The sequence below is a fragment of the Microplitis mediator genome, chromosome 3 (assembly GCF_029852145.1).
Source record: "Microplitis mediator isolate UGA2020A chromosome 3, iyMicMedi2.1, whole genome shotgun sequence".
Lineage (NCBI taxonomy): Eukaryota > Metazoa > Arthropoda > Insecta > Hymenoptera > Braconidae > Microplitis > Microplitis mediator.
Genome location: NC_079971.1, coordinates 15,798,264 through 15,822,335, shown reverse-complemented (window position 1 = coordinate 15,822,335; position 24,072 = coordinate 15,798,264).

Below are 24,072 nucleotides of genomic sequence, written 5' to 3'. Positions count from 1 at the left end.
TTCCATGGCCCATCGCGCAAGTCGTCCGCGGGAATTTTTAATGTCTTTCAGCCATGTTAAAGTGGCGTGGTCAGTTATTACCGTCACGGGATATCCCTCTAAATATCCCCTTAATTTTTTAAGAGCCCACACGACGGCAAGACATTCACGTTCTGTAGTAGTGTAATTAGATTCGTGTTTGTTTAACGGTCTCGATATTGCGGTGATTACATATTCGCGATCTCCCCCTTGCTGGGTTAATAACGCGGCAATACCGTAGTCACTTGCGTCGGTGTAAAGTAGAAACGGTAATGTGTAGTCAGGTACTGACAAGGTCGGAGCGTCAAGAAGAGCTTGTTTTAACTCTTCAAATGCAGTTTGTTCTGTCTCCGTCCATTGCCAGGGTATTTTGTCGCTGGTCAATTTATTTAACGGGTTTTGTGCCCGAGTAACGTCTTTTAGGTGTCGACGGTACCAGTTTACCATCCCCAGAAATCTCCGTAATTGTTTTCGGGTTGTCGGAGGTGGATATGTGCTGATCGCAGCAGTTTTTTCTGGGTCAGGTGAAACTCCTTCACGCGAAATAATGAACCCTAAGAATTTTATTGATTCTTGACAAAAGTTACATTTTTCACGTTTTATGTCTAGTCCGATTTGTCTAAAGGTGTCGAATAATAGGCCGAGTATTATCAGGTGGATATCGAAAGTGGGTGTGGCAATTATCCAATCATCCATATATGATTGAATAAAATTTTCCCAGTAGGCCGGTAGCGATTTTTGTTGTAGGAGACGTCGAAACGCCTTTTTGACCTCGTCCATTGCAGCTTGGTACGTCGCGGGGGCAGTTTTTAAACCTTGCGCCATTTTTACGAATTCGTAAAAATCTTTACCCTCGACTGCAAATGCTGTTAGGTGACGGTCTTCTTCGCGTATCAATATTTGATAATACGCGTTACTACAATCAATAGTCGATCGGTATTCTCCCTCGCGTATAACTTCGAGAACGGTATCCATGCGAACCATGGGATACGCGACAAACTTAGTTACCGCGTTTAGCGGGCGAAAATCGATACACATTCGCCAATGCTCCGGCTTACTTCCGTCAAAGGGTGGAAGTCCTGGTAATGACTTTTTGCGCACCATTACGGGTTGACAGCTCCATTCGCTGGTGCTTGGCCGAATTACCCCGTCTGCCAGCATATTATCGACAATCATATGCATGGCCTGTCTTACGATAGGTGTTCTGCGGTAATTTTTAACACGAATGGGCTTCGTATCGGTTAATTCGATTTTATGTTCGACAACGGTGATAGTGCCGAGAGTTGCGTCTTTCATTTTGTCAAATTCACGATCAAGAAATTCATTTAATCGGTCATGTTCCACGGTGATAGTTCTATAAATTAATCCCGGTAATTTAGTGGTGTGGCTGTGATAAATGTCGTCCGTATGTTTCCAAGTCCACGTATAGTCAACGGTATTAATTTTTATGTGGTGTCTTATCATGAATTTTAATCCGATTATTATCTCGTCCGGCATGTCCTCGAAAATTTCGAACCAGTCCTCGATGTCAATTGTATTGATGGTAAAATTCAAATAAACTTTCTCGGTACTACGTACGAGTGTGTTGTCCGCGAGTATAAAGGTAGAATTATGTTTAGCGGTTTTGAATTTCAAAATGTTGTGAGGGATGAGAGTGATAATTTTTCGCGATATGAAATTTTTATTCGCGCCGGTATCAAATATTGCGATGAATGAACGCGTAATGAAAGTAAGAGTGCAGTTTATTGATCGACTTACTGCGGGTGGAGGTGGAGTGTCGAGCGGTAACTCCACACGTGTATTACAATCATGAAGTTCGGACATGCTGGTAGACTTGTCGGCTGTCCTTTTCTTTTTGGAGGCGAAGTTTACACAGATTAGTTTACAGCCCGAATCGTTGTTTATGTTGACGTCAGTTAAGCAGTGGTCAGGTGAACAGATCTTTTCTGCACTAATTAAGCAACCCATGTCGTCTGTATTCTTCTCGTAAACTTGGTAGATTTTTTGGATTCTGCGGCCGCTTTGGCTCTCTGAGAAAGTCTTTGCAATGCGGTTCTTACGGCTGAATTTAATCGAGAGTACGTCTTGGTGTGTGGCGCTAACGAGTCAAGTTGCGCTTGAATGTCATAGGCTAGTCTTGCTCTTATCACTAGCACTTGATCTTCTTCTGATGGTGCTCTAGCCATCTCTTGATACTTCATCATAGCTTCTTTGATGAATTCTCTCGGGTCTTCGCGGTGCTGTTGGTATGTGGTCATGATTTCCTGGCTTATGTCCAGGTCAGTTTTACCAAGTGTGAAGTATTCAATATATGATTTTGCAAAGTCGTCCCAGCAATGCCATGTGTGCTGGTATTGTCTCACCCAGTACCCCTCAGCTTGATACATGGCTGTTTTAGCAAGCGTGAGGTGTTTGATCTCGGTTAGCCCCATCTCTCTCCCGAAGTCTGTTAATGCTCGTAAATATTCCCGGGCTTTCAGGTTTGAGCTGGGGTAGGTCAGTCCTCGTTGTCTTAATGTAGCTTCCGCTGCAGCTACATTTTTCGCAAAATTCCGCTGGTTGCCGTGCTCGGTACCGTGTGCTGATTGGTTGGCTGTCATATGTGGGCAGTCATTTCGCGGTTGCTGGTGGTAACTCGAGTTCGCGTTCGGTGCAATACCGCGAGGGGAGTTTGGTAGTGGTGGTGGACCCGATGCGTGAGAAATAGGTCGCGAATTACACGCGGCGGCAATTTCTTAAATTATTTCGGCGGTAAGATCTGCAGGGTTAATGTTTATGTCAGGTATTTTGTCTGAATGCATTTCTTCAAGGAGTCGTAGGTCTTCGAGTCCGAGGTCTCCGCGAGTACGTGCTCTTTTTAACATGTAAGTGGTACATCACACGTACAGACCGACAGTTTGATTGGTCTCCTTTATATGGTTACTTAACAAAGTTAAACTTTGTCGTACTTCTTCCATGTTAGTCTGTAAGTGTCGTATTTGTCTTTGGGAGTCATGATGGCCCCTTATGTATTCGTCTATCTGTATGCTCATTTGTTGTATAATGGCGTCAGTAGATAAGAATCGTCTGTCAATGACAGTTGTCAAGTTATTTAAGTCTAGTGGAGAGGGTATCGTTGATGATAGTGTTCGTTGGTCGCGCCCGTTTGGTGTTACTTGTCCTTGGTCACTCGCGATTATTTGTACATCCGCTTCAATAGGAAAGTGCAAATTATCTGTCACGTTGTCAACGTTATAGGGATCATTAAGATCGCGATTCATCTCGTTAGATGGATTTTGACGATGCCCCATATTTATAAAGTAGGTCACGCGGTGCTCAGTCGACGATAAGTTATGATATTTTTATTAGTATATTTTTTTCAGTTTATGTTTTATCATGTAGTATTTTTTTTGTTATCAATACACCGGTTGGGTTTATTTATTTATTTAGTACAAATTCTGTCAAATGTATTGTTCAGTTGCGTTTATTATTCTAGTCACGTAATGTTAAGTGATATCGTCAATAGTAGGTACGAGTGTGTTATTCTCGCAATGTTTTTATGGTTGTGTGGTATGGATTTTATTTCCCGCGTGTTGCTATCTAGGTAATAGTCGAATAAAGTTGTTATTTATTTTCTTTTTTATCAAATAGTAAAAGAGATATGAAATTCGGCTACCATTTATGTAGTGATAGTTAGCATACTTACAGGTTAGACAGGTTATTTTATGATTGTATTTATTTTTTTTTTCAAATGTATATTTTCCAAATAATAATTTCTTTGTAGATAAATAATATTTAAATATTAGATAAGTAGTCCAGGTTATAGGATCTGTTAAATTAAATAAACAAATTATAAGTAAATAAATGAAATAGTGGGTTAAACCCACGTGGTGAATAAAATAATGGTTACCTGGTAATGATAAATTATAATCAGAAGGATTATAATATTTAATTATTTTAAATAATAATATTTAAATAATAATGTTTAACGTAAGCGTTTTCTTTTAATATTAAATTATTCGTTGTGATAAATAGAACGCAGTTTGTGATATGGGTTTATGCCGGTAGATACGTTAAGTGTGGTATAGCGTATAAAGTAATAGATATAGCTATAGTATCGATTAGTTGTGCTTCAAGTGAGGATAGTAAAGGATGGTATGAATACTCTTACTTTTATTAAATATAGGCAGACACAGGGGAAGCGGGAGTCGATGATTGGCGCGCTAACTGTGGAGCATGCGCGCTCACGATTATACAATAATTTCGCTTTCGCTGGGGTCGCTATACTTTGAAGCGACTGTACTATTGCTGCTTGGCTGTATGTGTGTATCCGAGAAGGTATTCACGTACGCTGAGCCGGTCCGCAGGAAGTATCGCTGTTACAGGGTTGCTCTGGTTATTGACTTCCGTTTCCGGAACAACGTTTCCTTTTTTAGTCGGTTGCAGGTTTCTTGTTATCTGCAAGATATCGAAAAATAGCACTTAATATGTTCACGATTTTTCTTTCAGGTTTTTTTTTTTTTTATTTTAATTATATGTGTCTTTTCAAATCTGACATTTATATTTTATTGTTAATAATTTTAATTTAAGAATTTTTCTTTTCTTTTCTATTTTATTATCTAATGCTCAGCTTTTTACTGAGTAACAAAATATTTATGATGCAGCTTTTATTTTTGTTATTATCCCTCAAGGTTTGAACAGGTACTTTGAGGTAGTTATTGGATAATATCAGATTTTATTTATGGTTTGTATGTTTCAAAATGAAATATGTGAAGTTAAGGTTTTTACTGGAGTAATTAAATATTGCTCCAGTCTTGTTTCTCGACTCTCCTTTTTTTTCAAGGGATTATTTTTAGTCGGTCATCATTATATTTGTTCAAATAGTCGCTGGGCGGTTAGTTGAATAAATATAGAAAGAGATACTAGATTATACACCGTGGATCGATACAGGTGTTCCTGAGAGTTATCCCAGTTCACGAAATTAAATATTTTTAATTCGTACTTACGGTAATAACAGCAAAAACCAGGTCACAAAAGTTTATAAATGTTGTTCGTTAGTTGATGTATTACTGCTCAGAAGAGCTTGTTGCGATTATAGAGAATGAGTAAAATTATGAGAGACAGGTACTTCCGAATACAATATGTACTGTATGGCGTCAGGTCAGAATATGAGGTGGAGGTAGCGATGCGCTTGATCTGTGATCGTGACGTCACGTCAGGTGAGAAGCGGGGGGTCAGTGTATAGTCTGTCAACTATAATTTTTCTAATGGTTTAATATACCAAATTATATTAAACGGTTCTCAACTATTTTTTGATATAATTCGCAGAATCTACTTATTAGAGAATCATAATTACATAATTCAGCATTTATTTATTTTCTTTATTATAAACTTTTAGTGAGCGTTGCGTCAAGTATGTAAGTTCGTGGTTTTCAGAGATTGTTTTTTTTGTTTTCTTTTTTGATAAATTAGTTATCTAGCCTCTGATACATAATAACTTATGATTTGATGTTAAATAATCAAAGATGGTTTATAGTTTATAGATCATTGTATGATCTAGACAGTTTTAATGACTGTACTGGAACCAGAGTTCCATTTTACCAGGTCTGATAGCCAGAGGGGCTTAGGCAATTATTTAAATAATTTTAGAAGTTAATATTATTTTATATTGGATGCCAGAAGGGCTTACGTTTTCAGATTCCTGGTAACTGTACGCATGCTTTGATCATGTGCACAGGTTTTCGGTATTTTTCCGACGAATCCGTTTAATACTCTGTTATTTATAGAAATAAATGATAATTAATTTAATAGCATTTTATTTATGTGGTGAAGCCACAAGGTTAAACAAAGTTTTTATTAACCACCTTGAAGAGGTTTTATGGTGCATCTGTATAAACAATGTTTATTTATACAATGTTTAAATGACATAGCAATTTTCAGGATTATAGTCTGAAGCGGTGAAGCCGTAAACAGACAAGGTCAAACCATTTAATTAAGTAATATCTTATAGATAATCAAAGTTATTTATAGAATTGTTAAATGACTATTTGAAAATAAGATTATTACCAGAGTGGTATAATCCGGTAGCTTTGCAGTGATTTTTCAGGTTTTGAAAATAATATTTCGCGCGTGATACTGCGAGTCGGATCACGTGAGATATTAGAATGCGACGCCGAGAGTTCCGAGAACTATTTTTTTTTAAGGCGTCTCATTTTTGAAATTTATTTTATATGATGTCATACATTCTTTACATAGGATTTTGAGATTATTTTTAATTTTATCGCAATTTAATTATTGCTCAGAAGGAGCTGATTGTAAGATTTATTTTAATTAATAAATTATAAAGATTAAAATTTTTTTTTTTTTTTTCAGGTAATTTTAATTAGAGGATTTTAATATTTTAATTAAATGATTTTAATATTATAATTAAAGGATATTAATATAGAAAATTACTGCTGATACTAAATTTGTCAAATAAATTATCTTCTTTTAAACAGATCGGAATAATGAATTTAGGCAGTTAATAATTTATGATGCAAGTGAAGCTTGCGTATGAAAGTAATTTATATAAGTAGTTTATAGAGCAATAAATTATGTTTAACACTGGTTGGCCAGGTGATTTTACTGATTTTAGGGTTTTTAAGAGTTGTAGTTGAAATGAAGCTAACGTGAGATTAATAATGTTAATAAATAGAGGTAATTACAGGTATACAAAGGCTGGTAATCAAATTGTAATTTAAATAGAATGAAGTTATTTTTTAAATTTCAGATTTTAATTTTTCTTTTTTTTTAATTATTGTAGTCTTTTGGGCCAACGTGGCCCCACGTCGGGCATCACTGAAACGTAGTTAAAGTGAGACCGAACGTGGGAGTAATTATTTTAATTTTTAAATAAGTTAATATAATTTTCCTGTAATCTTTTTAGCCAACGTGGCCCCACGTTGGGCGCCACTGAAACAAAGTTGAGGTCCACCCCTTTAGTAGGAATGAATCAACCGTCCGTTACCCATTTAAATTAAATGGGCCCGTGTCCCTTTTAGCTAGGAAGCTAATTATTTGGTAACTGATCCTGGTGTTACCCGGTTCGTAAGGACCAGACGACCGGTTGGCTATAAATTTATATATGCAAAGGGCATATAAAGGATCGGGAGTCGTGGGGCATGTTAAAGGGTAGTAATATACCATAAAGAGAATATAGACTACAGGTGATTGCAAATAAGCCAAACTAGTGAGAAGCACAAGAAATTATAGAGGTATAATAATAGTGTTATTATACTTACCTGTGAGATGTTGATTCACTGGTATCGATGATTGAGAGCAATAAATAATTAAGACAATTGTGAGCTCTGTATCACAATTGTCTGGTATGGCTACAAGCAGGTATTGTAGATGAGTATCGCGGCAGGTACGCGCTTCCACAAGCAGGTATTGTGGGAAAAGGTCGTGGCAGGTACACGCTTCTACGAGCAGGTATCGTAGGAAAAGGATGTAGCAGGTATACATCCTACGGGGTTACCGTCTTCTATAGGCAGGTACTATAGGCTAGGATGAGGATACAGCAGGTATGCACCTCTACGGGGTTGCCGTCTTCTACAGGAAGGTATGTAGGCTAGGAAATGTAGGTAGTTCTACGAGAGAATAATCATTGCAGTTAATGATTATTCGATTAATTAAAAAGTATACTTAAATACTACTGAATACTTAGTCGTAATCAGGTAAGTGAAAAGTTAAAAGAAAGAGTTAAGAGAATAAACTGTATTTATTATAAATTCATAGTGGTAGTAAAGTTGAGAAAAAGCTGATTAATTAGCGGCGCGCAGGCCTTTATATAGATTCACGTCGATGCTCATGCGTCGACGTGTTGCGCATCCCTTCCATTTAAAATTCAAATGGAGAGGGATTATTAAATAATAATAATAATTAGGTATAATTTAGCCGGTAGACCAGATAACGTGTGGTAACTACCCCGGGTAACGGCCTATTATCATGGTGCGATAATGAGGATTTGTAAACCTCGTTACACACTCCATCAAGTGATTGTGGTGTTGGTCGTCGATGATGATGCCCTAGTGTCTTCATTGATTGCACTATCATCCTCCTCTCCCTAGTGGACCGATCCCGCACAATCCGAGCGCCGGTCCGTTTTGCTTGTGGAGTATTTAGCAAAACAAAGTCAAGTCATGTTTTGTTTAGGTGCTATTTGAGTCACTAAACTTTTAGTGCGGCCTGTAAGGAATGAAGTGTAAATTAGTGTAGCTTCTGCCTGTGATAAAGAAAAATTTTAGTTAGTGGTGTGGAAGTAAAAGGAAAGGGTTAAGTTTTGTCTGGAAGCTGATACTTGACCGCCTTTTGACATAAGTGCAAAAAGATTCTCATGTCCTTTATTTTTATACGTATTGCTTTTGCAAACGCAAGGATAATCAAAAATATTTGCAGGGTTACGGCCCATTTGCGGTTGAATAAGTCCACTATCGACATATAATAGCTTTTAACCATCGTTGAATTTAAAAGAATCGATTGAAGTGAAAAAATTGGCCTCACGACCAAAGGCCATGAGGTCGTTCAATCACTTTTATAATGAGAATCGATCAAAGTGAAAATTTTTGCCTCATGTTGCAGGCCATGATGCTAGTTAATCACTTATATATTCAAAATCAATTAAAGTGGAAAACCCGTTTCTCTAAAGGTTGCAGGCATTCACTTCTATACATAATCGACATGCATTCAAATGTCCATTCAATTTTTCATTTAGTTATTTATTCAATAATGTACCATGGATCACTTTTGGGTTGGCAGCATTAAGCTACCCGCTCAAGCTAATATGCGTTCTGTTCTGTTCCAATAGAACATACTGGCACATCAGCTGTTACATTCTACGACATTACTTCCTGCTCGTAGTTTCTGTAACAAAGGTCCATACCGTTGTACAATTACAAATTATCACATGCTCAGCTTCGGATCAGAGCAGCCTAATAAGGGCCTCCAAGCTAAGCATGCGTCGTTTCTTCAAAGTCACTTCCACCAAAATTATTTGCGTGGAAGTAATAAGGTAGAATGCTTTGTTTGACTCTATAATGTCATTTTTTCCTTTAACCCTGAGGTTGTTCTTTCTAAGAAAGAGATTTGAGCCGGTTGAGCACCCTCTCGCACTTGTGTAACTCTAATGGGTCCACAAGATTTCGGTGCTATTCGAGGTTTTCAGGCCTCTTTACGTTCAATAAAATACTATCTTTGGTCTTTGCAACTTTTTAAGTGCACAGAATCGTAGTATTCTTTCAGAGTTCTAACCCGCTGTTGCAAGTGTAGCCTCTCCCACTTGTGTCACTATTTTGGTCCACAAGATTAGGTTACACTTTGATCTTTAAACTTTGACGAACCCATGTCAAACCTATCTTTTTGAAGAACTTTTAATGTTCATAAATCACCCATTCGTGGTAGACGATGCCGTTCTGTTTATTTATTAACTTATGCACACTTACGCACCCACATGCACGCACTTTGGTATAATATACCTTTGTTCTTCATGAATCCATCGGGGTAAGTTTTATAAGCCTTCCTTAGGAATTTTTGATCCTCTAATCGCTATTGAAGCCTCTTCGGCTTATTTAAGATTTTTGATTGAACTCTGAATCTCAAGAACCCTGGCTTACAAGCGGTCTTTAAAACCTATGTTAGCTAATTTACCAGTCTAGGCTACGTCCCTTCCAAATGGGTACGCTTTGCGGGACTGTCAAACCATCGCCTTCTAGTGTGGTGAAGAAAACTTACGTAACCTACTTGCTAAGAATTGATGTCTGATTTTCTTAGATTTTTTGAAGCAAGCACACTCTCAGCCTGTTTGGTTCAATGGTCCACGGGATTTTGAAGTGCTCTAGAGTATGCAATCCCGTGTTCAGCTCGATTTTTGACGGATCCTAGTCAGAGTCATGTATTTAATGAAGACCTTTAGTGGTCCATAAATCGCTTACGATGTCTTTCTTTATTTATTGAGGTTGAATGCATGTCCGCATGCACGCATGTATGCATACATATTTGGTATTATGTACCTTTCTACGGCTGTTCGTTATTTTCTTGGGTGGACTATGAGATTCTCCCAACTCATCATATCTCCTTCTTTTCCTGTCTCTATTATAATCATCAAGGTCCTCAAAAGGGGTTTGCAGCAGTACCTGTCAGTTTCTTGCAACCACAGAATGGCCACATGTAATATAATGCCAAACATTATATGGTAGATACTGCTAACGGTTTGAGTACTTATAGCATAACCCTCGGAAATTATGGTACCTGCTAGCATGCCCCATTTTCGGACCCTTGGGCCACTTATGCCGCGTTCGCCGGAGATGAGAAGCGTAATCACAAAGGTTACACGACGTTTGATCCCAGACAATTGGTCCCCAATCAATCGATCCTGCTGTCAATTGATTCCGCTGGCATAATACCCGAAATGGTTTTCTGAAAAAAATGACGTCGTAGGGTGATATAGAATGTATTTAATGATAAGTGAGTGTGTGTACACATAGATGGCGTTTATTTGCGTTGTTGCAGCCATTTGTTTACCAACTCGTAATAGATTAAATATAAAATCTAATACTTCATAATTAATTTGAAACCGTAAGAAAGGCAGTGGCGTGATAGGTCCAACCCATTAATAACTTTTCGGAAACTTCAGTATTAGATGGGGATCAGATTGTCGTGGGAGTGGTTGTCTGAAATAAGTTGTCTTGAAACCAATCGCGAAGATGTTATGAAAAACGAATATGGTTAGGGTGCGTATCGCCCCAGAGAGCATGCAACCTAGCTATGTAGCCACTCGAGTCCGGTTCACTGTTTTGATAGCACAACAAGAGATCTGCTCGTGATTCCTCCGACCACCTAGACGTAGTCCGTTGTTAGCCAAGGTCGTCATCGGTCGGTATGTCAGTGCTCCATCCAGCTAGTGAGTAGCTCTCACCCGAGAAGAGCCGGTTGTGGGGAGACACTTCTGGTTTAGATGTATCTTGAACTCAGGTTATCTTACATTAGGGAGTTGGCCCAATGTAACTGTTGTGCGATTGATAGGTCAGCAGACAGATGGTTGACTTACATTGCCCACGGTGCGCCATGGGTTTAGATAATGCCCCGCTGGCCGCACAACATTTTGTCACAAATATTCCATATGTTATTTTAAGCTTCTAAACAATAAAATTTTTAAATGAGCCTATTTAAAGTGGAAATATAAACAGAATGACATTTCTCATTCTGCTGACTGAACTAAATATATAGTTCGTAATATATTGCTTTTACATACTGTTGTAATAATAATTGAAGTTAGAAATTGAGCATAATCATAATAAAATAAATAATAAAACTGAGTCTTTTAACTTTTATGAGCACTTAAATTAATTGATAAAGTAGAAATTAAGCACCTGTACGAATTTTCATAGAATTAACCTCCTCAGGAACAGGTTGTAGATCACTAGATTGCTTGATGTTTTTATTATATATTTTCTGAGCTCCGGTCCTCGCAATTATGAAAATTTTAACGTAATTTTAACTTTTCAGCGCCAATATCTTTTGAACTAATCAACCGATTTCGGCGTTCGAGAAGGCAATTGATGCGTTTTATTGAGTTCTAGAGCTGATTAAAATTTGAAAACGATCGGTTTAACCGTTTCGAAGATATTTGAAAAAAACCGTTTTTTATCATTTCTTTCGCCAACGATATCTCTCGAACAAATTAACCGATTGAGATGGTTGAGGTGGCATTCGACGCGGCTTATAAAGTTTTAGAGCTAAGTAGATTTTGAAGTCGATCGTGCAACTCGTTTCTGAAAAATCACTAAAAAACTATAACAAAAATTTTTTTTTTTTTTGTAATTCGCCAATATTTTCGAGTCTACTTGATCAAATGATCTGAAATTTTCAGGAATGTTGAGGACCAACAAGCTCTTTCGTTTGCCACCTCAACCATCCAAATCAATTCATTAGTTAAAAAGTTACAAAGAGTTCACACACACACACACACACACACACACACACACACACACACACACACACACACACACACACACACACACACACACACACACACACATACACTCGGACATCATTCTGAAAATAGTCAGATTAGCTTCCTAGGACCTCAAAACGTCGACATCTGATGAAAACTCGACTTTCGAAAATCGGGGTGAAAACAATAACTTCCCAATTTTTCGAAAATCGTCGATTTTCTTAGCGGGAAGTTTAAAAAAGGTTTTTGAAAAAATTTTATTTTTGAAATATCTCCAAACGCACGCTACCGATTAAGCTCACATTTTCATAGCTTCTAGATTAAAATTGGTTCGTCCGGTCGGAAGTTGAAGATATTTACATCCAGACGTACATACACACATCTATGCAAACGGATATCATCGTGAAATTATTCAGAATAGCTCCCTAGAACCTCAAAACGTTAAGATCTGATGGAAATTCGGATTTCGAAAAGCGGACCAAAACCAATAACTTCCGAAATTTTTGAAATTTTCTTAGCGGGAAGTTAAAAATCGTGAGAAAAAAGTGTTGTATATGTTTTGTGAATTGAAATTCGCCAAGTGCATGGGCATTGCTAAGCACTGCTAGAGTGCTGCCGGAATGATCCATTTACACACCGGTGAGAAAAGACTCTGTAACTAATGTTCACCGAATACTTAGTCTCGGTTTCACGTGTATCGCGTCTATTTTGTGTGCTACATATGTCCAAGATGGCTGTCGTAGCTCAAGTTGCTCTACAGATGCAACGCATCGCAACAATGCGAAACATGGCAACCCGCATAACTGATGTCGCCCTCGCTACGCAAAATGCTGCCGCTATTGATGCTGAACTTACTGTTCTGGAAAGTTCATGAACTCGTGTCAAGAAAAGATGCCTCCAATGCCACTTGGAAATAGTAGAACATTCGCTACACTTACCGCGTAGAAACGCTAAGGCACTGTGTCGATAAACTCGCTTATGGAAGCACCGCTTCTCACCAAGGTACCGAATCCTTCCAATTTCGATACTTTTTACAGAATTCGCTAACTCTTTTCTGTTTTCAGTTAACTAACTTGCATTCAATTAATGTTTTACTCGCTCCCGCTATCGTCAGATTGCATTCGCTAACAGGGAGTACAATAACTGATCGTGTACTCATTGATCAAGGATCGAAGCTATCCTTCGTGACGCATTCGCTGATCAAGAAGCTGGATATTCAACTTTGTGAAGCAGCTGTATCATTACGTGGGATTGGTAATGTGTCATCTGGGCATTCGCTTGGGTCATGCAAGATGATGCTGCATTCGCTACACAGTAATGCTTCTATCACTATCTAAGCTCATGTGCTTGCTCTTGTTATATCCAGCTTGCCGTATATTTAAAGGGGCCTCTTTGCCGCGCTCGCTGCAAAGTGCAGCGTTAACAATTTTAGGGATAGCAACTTCGGCCAACACTTCGTTGCACGTCGTCAACGATTCCTCCAATCAGGGAATTACACTTGACTGTATTCTAAATTCATCCAATTACATATTCTAAATTATTTCCTCCAGAACCGCGAACCGAGGTGATAAAAACAACAAACACCAAGGTGCGGCAGCCTATGACGCTTGAGAAGTTAATGTATCTTCCTTGCTGGCCCACGTGAGTTCTAAACCGTGTTACGTTTAGGCAACTCTCTTTTCTATGTTCTATTTCTTTACAACCGCTTAGTTTCGTTTTTATTAATAAAATCTAAACAGTCAAGTATACTTCAAAATCCCACGGGAAGATCGTCTCAATATTGTAGGAGCAGACGCCACGCTAAGAAAAGAATTCGCAGCAGGATCGAGACGGGTAACGGTATTTCAGTATTCACTCGCTTCAGATGGCAAAGACTGGAAGTTCAACCCGTCAAGCGCTCCCCATTTTGGTGGCAAATGGGAAGTAGCCGTAAAGTCAATCAAGTTACATCTCATAAAAACTATTGGTGAATCGCTATTGACTTACGACCAACTCGCTACAGTTCTAACACATATTTAGGCTCTGTTAAATTAAAGACCGATCGCTCTGCTGTCTGAAGATCCTGCAGATTTATCCTCTCTCTTCTGGGCATTTTCTCATTGGTAAACCACTAATCACTGTATCTGCACCTTCGCTACTTAAAAACAATACCGATACGTTGTCACGCTAGCATCGACTACATCAAATGTTTCAGCAATTTTTGAGTAGATGGTCATCCAACTACCTACAACGTCATCAATCAATATTTATGTAGCATCATTCATCAAAGTGGGCTCATTGGTCATGCTGATTGATGAGAGGTTCTTACCATCAAAATGTTCGCTTGCAGGAGATCTCGCATTGCATCCAGGTAGGGATGGCCTGACTCACGTAGTAACATTGATGGCCGCTACTACAGAGCTTGTCAGACCAATTGCGAAGTTGTGTGTACTACCAGTTTATTCGCTAGAGGACAATCCTGTCGACACTGTCGTCGGCTCTGGGACGAATGTTTAGTCAGAAGCTTCATCACATTAAAAGTTTCGTGTATTTTCGCTACATCCGGGAGCTGCTGAACTCGGAACTGACTTCAAGGTCAGAATAGTGCTGGGTCACTATTTGGGCCCGGTACATACAATTTCTTGCTCATAGCCGTGTCAGTTGGTATGAGAACCCCGCTACCAGTCGACCAATTAGGGAAATTAGCGGCTAACTACATTCGGTTTGCGGGCTTTTAAGCCAATAGGAAAATTCACTTGTGCAGCCATGCTACACACGTCAGCACCGAGAGGCAACGAACGAAAAGAACGCCGCAATGATAGTCATTTTATATCGTGCAGTGTAATGTACTACCACGTGCCATCAAGCCACATCGCTTCGCCAAAAATAATTAGATAATTATTCTTGTGCTGTAAATGCGCTGAATTAACGCTAAAGTATCCTCAATAATTAGCTAGTATATCAAGGCTCCTAAGTATTGAGTATAAAAAATTATTGCTCGCATGTATCCGATTATAAATTAATTAATGCAGTCTGAACCGCTATCGGCCACGTGTCGAGTATTCATACGTGAATAAAGTTGTTGAAACCGCTTTCACGTATAATTCTAGTTGCATTCGCTTCAATCATTATTTTCTCCCAGTTTTAGTGTATATATTGTAAATAAAACGTCTAATTTATTTGTCTTCAAATTTTGTGATCAGTTTTAATTCTTGAATTCAGAATCCTTATTATGCATTCACTTATTTTGCAATGACGGAAAATAATTTATTGTTAGATATGTAGCATACGATAAATGCCGGATGTTAAATAACAGAAGCTGACATTTCTTTCAGGTACATTGCACACCTGTGGCGAAGGAACAAACGTTATTTTATCAAGAAATACTATCCTCGAAGAAAATGTAAATGCCAATCAATTGATAATTTCTCCTTCGAAGATCCACAATGGTTATTATTTTTCAATGCAAGCAACTGTGAATTAAATTGCCCGTTTGAAGGTTAGTATTCTTGAAAGTGTGAATGGGATGTCTTGACATAAAAGAAGATATACATTCTAACGAGGCTGATAAAAGTGGCGTGAAAAATAGCTGTAATTTCCCTCACTACCATTTGAATATAAATTATATTTCTATTTTTTTATTTTATTGACCCCCTACGACCAGTAGATTGTACCAAAGTTGGGACTGCCACACTTTTAGTGCCTAAATTACTATAATATAAGAGATTTCGGTTTCTGAGTGTACCATCCACTGACGTACAGTACAGATCTTGTCCAGATCAGCATGATGTAGTTTTCACTTCACATGATAATTGCTGCTCGTACAATATATTACCAAAGACGTATAATTATAGTGCACATAACTATGTGTATTTATTCTTATCAACCTTGAACCTTAATATTGGAAGTATTAAATAAACTGGATGTATTCTATTTATTCGGACTTGATCACCCATGTACTCGGTTGCTGCTCAAGAGATGCCATTAATTACAATGATGCAAAAAATTAAAGGAGCAGAAAAATTTTATAAATTTTTTAGTCATTTTTGGAAGGCTGTAACCTAGTGAAGAATAATCGTATCAAGATTTAAAAAAAAAAGCATTTTATAGCTTGAAATTTGTAGTTTTGGTACATTTTTTTTAAATGTTTAAAAAGCTCCGGTTATTGCGCAAACATGAGAAATACCGCGAGACAAAAAATTTCTAAATTTTTTTTGTTCCGAAGAGTCCACGGACCGCGGAAAAATTATTTCAATTAATCGAATGCATAGCTCGTTTAGAAAACTTATTCAGCTTCAATTTGGCTTTTTATTTCAACCTCGTAGGACGATTTGCCGCAGGGATATCAGCCTTCAAACAAAAAATTATCCTTTTGGCTTTGATCTTTGATATTTCAGGTACCAATGATCGCACAGAAAGTTAAAGAGCGGCGTTAAAAACTTGAATGAATTCCCTATAAGACCCTGTCATCATTTTTTAAAAACAAAAATTTTTTTTATTTCTAACATCCTTTAGAAGTAAGTACAAAAAAATGACTTTTTATGGTTTTCTAGTAAATTAACCGTTACTCTGCAAATATCGATAAAAAAATAATGTTGCCAGGGGCTTTTTTAGCTTAATGTACCCCCAAGGCCCCTGTAAATTTTTAAATTGATCTATCGAACCGTTTCTTGGGACTCATCGATTAAAGCTTTGCTATACAATTAAAGGAACAAGTTTTGTTCTTTTTATTGTGTAATCATAATCAAAATAAAAAAATAATTTATTTTGGACTTTTTTCAAATTTTTGCGTTAGTTACTCAGCAAATGCAAGGAAATGATAAAAAAAAAAAAATTTCCAAAAAACGTGTAGAACGGGAAGTTAAAAAGATCCATTTGTGTTTGATTATCGATATCTTAGCAATAAATGTGATCATTGAACAAGCTCATTGAATCACTATAGATCAAGTGTATGATTTTATAGCGTTAAGTTGTAGTTTGTCAGTGGATTTCTGGTGCCGGTGAATGGAGAAGATGAGGGATTGAACTAACTGAAGAGGACGACCTTCTGGCCGTTCGGCGATGGCTGTCGAGTCCTTTCTCGCAGAAAGGTATACGTGTTAGTGCCTGGTGTATTCTGGAATGACACAGATGTGGTTCAGTTATGCTGGTTCGTCAACTTGGTGAGTGCACTTGTTCACTCCTACGCTCGTTCATTCGTTCATACGTACGTTCATACTCTCGTTCACTCGTACTCTCGTTCGAATATTTTTGAATCACGTTAGGTCCCAGTAAGACTGTGTCACATCGGGTGTAAGAAGAGTGCATGTGAAAGTGATTCTCGGGGGTGGCTTACAATCGTGGAAACCGTAGCCGAGATTAAGCGAGCGTGAGAATCTAGAGCGCAGCAGAGATTTAGGAGAGCATAGTGTGTAGAAATATGAGCTGACATCCTCAGAGGTGGTCCATGACTTCGAGGGAGCCGTCTGGTTTTATATTCAATCACCTTTACAAATATTAATGAAAAATTTAATGTTGCCAGGTAATTTTACAGCTCAATGTTCCTCCAAACGATCTGTAAATTTTTAAATCTATCTATTAAACCATTTTTGGACCGATTGCTCAAAGTTTCGCAAACCAATTAAAGAAACGAGTCTTGTTCCTTTAATTGTCCGTGTGAACAAAATTTCTTGCGAAGGGGTTCTACCGGGATCTGTATTTGGAGCCTTTCACTCGTGAGACTGACCGGATTGTTGAGCGGAAGGTTAGCGGAACATTTAAAATCATTGAAAATCATGTAACGGTGCCTTAAAATTTTGGACAGTAATGTTGGCATCTATTTTGAACGAACCTTTGGGAGTTCTGCTTACTTATAAGATGTTGACGCTTTTTAATAGTGCTGCTGAAATTCCTAGAATTTTTCGAAAGCAGTATTTCAGGCGCTTTCAGGTGAAACTGTGGAATGCAATTAAAGAAAATGAATCTGCTCTAATTAAAGGTGCTCAAGCTAAATAATAAATAAAACATAAATGTTAGTGTTATTTGTTACAAGTTTTGTGCTGTTGACGCAATGAGCTTAAAAGAGGCTGAAATACATAATGAATTTATGTTGATGGTATGGACGGTGTTTTTTGTGATAAATTCAACTTAATTAGTAAAAACATTGTTAACAGCACCTGTGATAACATGGCACCACCATTTATTCTGGATTTCGAGGAGGGGGGGGGGTTCACAAAACAAATTCAAGATAAACTAACCTCTAAGTTCCAACACCACGCTGTACCCAAAAAAATCCTAGTCAACCTGACCAAAGTTCTACTGCTAAATAAACTACCACAAACTACGCAAATATGGCCTCCAAAGTTAACTTTCCCAAAAAGGACCTGGCAATTTTTATTGAAGCTCTAGAAGATCTGAAGATCGAAACGTACTTTAAAGCCCTGACCTCAGTCATTGACGCCTCGTCTATCCAATGTATTTTACGAATAGCGAACAACCGTATATGTGCATATCTGGATTTCGGTAGAACAGTCGACAAACTGCTGCACATTAACGCCAAAATAACTATCAATGACCATTCACTACCTATGAGGCCATTTCTCGTCAAAAACATAAAAATAGTGCTCTCCAACGTCGGTATAATTATTCCCTTTCTGAAAATCGAGGAGTATGTACACAAAATGCAAGTTTACCGCTTACCTTCTATTACTTTCTTATGTACTGGTGTTAACGACTTAAAACTTTCTCATGTCTTAAGTTTCAGACGTCAAGTATACGTTTCCTCAGTTGATGAAAATAAACTGACAGACCCAATCCAGATCAATTACAAGGGGACCAACTACTGGATTTATGCATCGTGCGACTTCTTTACCTGCTTTATCTGCAAGAAAAAAGGACACCTAGCTAAGGTGTGTCCGTCAGCTTAACATCTGATCCAAACCCAGTCGCAAAACACAACTCCGTCCTACAGTAAACAAAATCCAGACACCACAGGTAATGAGACGATTGAACTGACAAGCCATGCTAATTCGGCTCCTTTTCTAGCTACTCAAACAACATCCTTTCCAACTTCTCTACTCACTGACAATGAACTGGCCATGGAGACAACTTTATTTGCCCATCCGGCACTTGCAAGCACAGGCACCGAAAGGGTTCTATCGTCTGTATCATCCTCTGACAAATTTGTTTCACCTCCAGAAAATTTCCAGCCAATTAAGACAACGATCGCAGAATTGGACTTCTCAGAGCAATCGGAGACAGACCTCAATGATTACAGCAGCGAGTCCTTTCTATCAGCCGGTCAGGAAAAAGACCCTTTCGACAGGAAACTATCGGAAAGGAAATTTGATAAACCTACTGACCAAGTATGTATGGTCATTATTCTAGAAATAACCAAACCGGACAAGATTAACAAATTTGTACTTACCGCAGACCAACGAAGGTCTCTATTAGAGAACTCTAAAGGCAAACAAAGTGTTAGAGACATTGTTACGATGTTGGCATCGTACGCCTCCGTTTGTCATCGGGACAGAACTGTCACATGACTAGTGCGGCAGTTCTGTCTATAAAAGAGCGCGTTAACGTGCGACCGGTGCTTTTTCGTAATTAGCTTTGAGTAGACAAGTAGTTCATATTCACTGCTAATTGTCGTGTAGTAAATGACCTGTTCGCTGATCGTCATTACTGCTTATTAATTTATTCTTAACTCATATTTGTTGGTAACTCGTCTAGTGTCCGCGGTAATTAGTTCAATAAATTATCCAGTATTTATTACATCACATTTGTTTGTAATAAATAATAGCTCATATCTGTTGCTATACCGAAGACGGTTATTTGGATAAATTAGTAGAAAGCCCTGTACCGTTAAGTACAGTAACGATATTAGTAACCAGTGTGTGTGTGCGACGTGGCATATTAGTTTATTATTAGTTCAATAAATAATTAAACTAATAACTGAAACCAGTGTTGAGTGAATTCACCTGTGCTTTCCCCAAGTCCACATTAGACAATTAAGAGTCTCCTCAGCCAATACATTGGGTATCAGTATCACGGTCCAAGGAGACGATTTCCAAGGATCAACCAACGCCTGTCCAAGGACATCCAGGACAACTTCCACCTCCGAACTCAATCTTAGGCTAAGTACTAGTATTAGTTTAGAATTGTAAGGCTAGTTCGGGTAAGTTAATTTATTGCTAAGGCATCATTAACTTAAAATCAGTAAGTCAGAGTTTCATTAAGAGCTAGCGGGGCAAACTTTGACCCACGAACTGCACCCTTCCACCACTAAGTGCAGGATAACGTACCCCAGCGTTACAACATTTACAGCGATTGCTCGTACGATGTTAAAGGTATCATTAGCATGTGCGATCTCGTACAACCACTTATGAATCGGTCGGTCAAAGCTAACTGTACTCACCTTACCACCATGCTTAAAAAATTGCTCACTCCCTCAAATGGGCATTAGTCGTTATTCATTATCAAAAGATCTCTATAGCCTCCAGCAACGAGCTCTTAATGTATACCAAATCTCTCACTCTGTCACGTAATTTTAACAACAATCTATATTCTTACAATCAACATCCATCAATGGAACCTCAACGGGTTCCACGACAAATTGGAATATTTCAAGTATTAGTGCAACAGCTGGATCCAATCGGCATATGTCTTCAAGAAATGAACTTTGCCCAAGACAAATGTACTAGTTTAAAGGGTTGCGTAAACTTCTTCAACAATAGAACCAAGGCTAAGAGTGCGAGCAGAGAAGTAGCAATCTACACTAAAGAACGTCCTCTTCCACAACCAATTAACCTAACCACACACTTCGAAGCATCTGCTATATCAATTAAATACCCTCTAAAAAATGACGACATGTTCCATATACATACAAAAAAGTAAAACTCTAGACTTAGCAGAAATTGTTAAGCTGACAACAGCTACCAAAACCCTTACTAATCCTCGGCGATTTCAACGACCACCACCATTACTGGGGATCTAGCTTTGCTGACCAAAGAGGTTCGAGTTTGGCTGTGTTACATTTTGGGAATTTTCCATTTTAATTTAATTATGTAAATTTTATTTTTATTGTTATAAACAACGGCCACTGATCCTGGTCACAGCACCACTGTTACATACTGGAAATTTTCCAATATTAAATAAAATATTTTTAAATATTTAATTGTCTATTAATGTCCAGGTTTGGCCTCATTGGAGTATTGATAGACCCCTGGTGGGCCCTGGTCATCGATTATTTTATTAATTATTAATTTTAATCGTTTTTCGAGATTTAAAATATATCTCGATGCCATAACTGCCATAATCCATATAATTATCGGCAGGACACCCGAACGGCTACTGAGCGCTCAGGATTATAGGACAGGGTGGAACAGCTGATAAGCGCTTGCCCCTGGGTGGTAATAGTGTTTTGGACGGGCCATGGTGCAGGTAAAAATATTGGGGTGCCAATTAGCACCCCAAAATAAGGTTGAATTGATTGTAATTTATTACTTCTCGAGAGCAGAAGTTCGAGCTCCATGAGCTCTCTCGTAAGACTGACTATTTAGTCGTTATAAGAATATGATAAAGCCAACTGAGTTGACAAAATGTTGACGCTGCATCGCAGGTTCCCTTAAGAAAATCGTCGTGGCCGTCGTCTCATGCATCGTCATCTGTTTTGACTACCCGTGAGCCACGGTGACTCTTCTATCGTCACCGATTTCCGTTACATTGCATAAAATTAATTTATTAAAAATAATTGATTTAATTTAATCAATATAATATTACGGGAACGTAACAGCTGACTGGCTAGATGCAAAAGAGGACCTGATGCTCCTAAATGATGGATCTTCGACGCATTTTATTACCAGAAGCGGAAATACCAGTTGCATATATCTTTCCTTAGCTGATATAAGCCTAGTCACTGGTATCAGCTGGTATGCAAAAGACTTGACTTTCGAAAGTGACCACGTTTCTATCGTAATCGAGATAGCAAAGAGAGAAGACACATTTGAAGCACCAACTAACAATGGCGTACTTGAGAATTACCGGTTCAATCTAGCTGATTGGGACCTATACCAAATAGAAATAGATACCGACATTCCTTCTCTTCAAGACCTGTCTAAACCCACTAAAGTATCTACAAAAGTTCTAACATCTTATTCTAGAAGCTGCAGACAAAGCGATCCCAAAACAGCACATCAAAAGAGTTAAAAAGATACAGTCACTGTGGCGAAATGAAAACTGCGAGATAGCTGTTAAAAGTATAAAAAAAGCCTTCAGGAGCTGTAAAAAAAGGCTAATCAAGAGCAGCACAAAATGCCGATCATCAAGTACAGAAATAAGGGCAGAAGCGGGAAGGAACCTCAAATCTAGTTGACGAGAGTCGTGGAGAAACTTCGTATCCGCCATCAATAGCAGTACGCCCTCTTCGGTAATGTGGAAGAATGTTCAGGTGATAAACTCCAACGAAGAACATAACTTTTCCACTATTATCCTAGAGAACTCGGAGAGAAATTACGTATCTGACCTATCCGTTACTTCAGAAATACCAGCTGATACTTTCGCCTTAAATTATAGTAATGAGAATTACAATCAGTCTTCTATTCAGTATAAAAGTGTACAGGAACCTGACAAGCAGCTAAACACCCACGATAACAGTAGTCAGATATATAACAGGGGTACTGCTGCTTTGGTCATCCTTACTAAGGGCGCCAATGGAAGTAATACGGTCTTCCAGAACCGGATCTCAATGCATCAGGGTCAGTGTAATTTTATAATTGTAAGAGAAGGAAGAGAAAAAATAATTAATAAATCAATTAAGATTTATTCAAATTAACAATTTTTAACCTTTTGTTTATTTAACTTCAATTGCCTTTGACAACCTTTCATTATAAACCTTATAAGCTTTCAACCGTAGCTCTGTCAACTACTTTTGATTTTTTCAATAATTAACTAAACCTTATTAACTAACGTCAACTACCTTCGGCATTTTCCTTAAACCTTATAATTTGACTTTAATTTAAAATCGTTTTACCTTGCAAAACCGTAAGTAATCTATTAAAATATTTGCCACTATCTAAGATTGATCACCTGGATCTTTTCTACGCACGCAGTCTTGCTCGAGTCCCCTGAACTTAGCACACACACGCACTAATTTTCAAAGACGTCGTCTAGCAACTGACTAAACTTTTTTTAATTAGTTAATTAATTTAAAGGCCATGGGATATTAAGGATGCCGAATCGGCTCCAGAAAGGTATTGGGCTCCTAATTTCAGAAAGTGTTGGTACTCATAAGATACTTCGATGCTGAAAGTTTCAGATCTTTATCTTTTACCGTTTCTAAATGAATCGAAAAATACTGAAAATCAGTAAAAATTGTTAATTTCAGCACCTTGTGAATCGATTGATCTAAATACCAGATATGTTTTGGGGCATAATGGTATTTCTAAGACAAAAATATGAGCAATATCTGTTCATAATCACCTTACAAAAAACGAGGATATTTTCTTAATTTTAATTTTTAACCATGTTACGATAACAAAAAAAATATAAGACTATTTTTTTTGAATTCCTTACTTTTGTCTGTATTTAATAATTGATTTTATCTAACTATCTTATTATTGAAGTCAAAATATGTCGACATCTAAAGCAAATAATCCGAGGTGTTGCGTTTGTTCGAAATTCATAATAAAAACGCGAGGTACTCCAAAATATAGACAATCTGATGAAGATGCTGAAGATTTTTCAACGATCTTTGATCATCTAATTGTAGTTGGTGATGTTTTGTGTTTTAATTGTCGTTCAAAAAAATATAAGAAAACGAAAATTGACGATGAGGATCAGGATACATCATTGGAGGATGAATTGCCTTCAGATACCAGTGAATTGTTAGAAAGAACTGAATCGAACTTATTATCGATGACTTTGTCTTAGTCAAGTAATGATGATCCATCATTTAATCTAGAGGTTGTATGTGATGATGATACAGAAGAATGTATTGAAGTTTGAATAAAAAGAACTGTTGCAAGTTACAGATATTGTTGTCTATGTTCTGTTCCAAATCGAAATCTGGTAGTTGTTCCTCAAGATGCTCATATGCAATGCTTTATTAAAAAAGAATTATCATTCCGGGG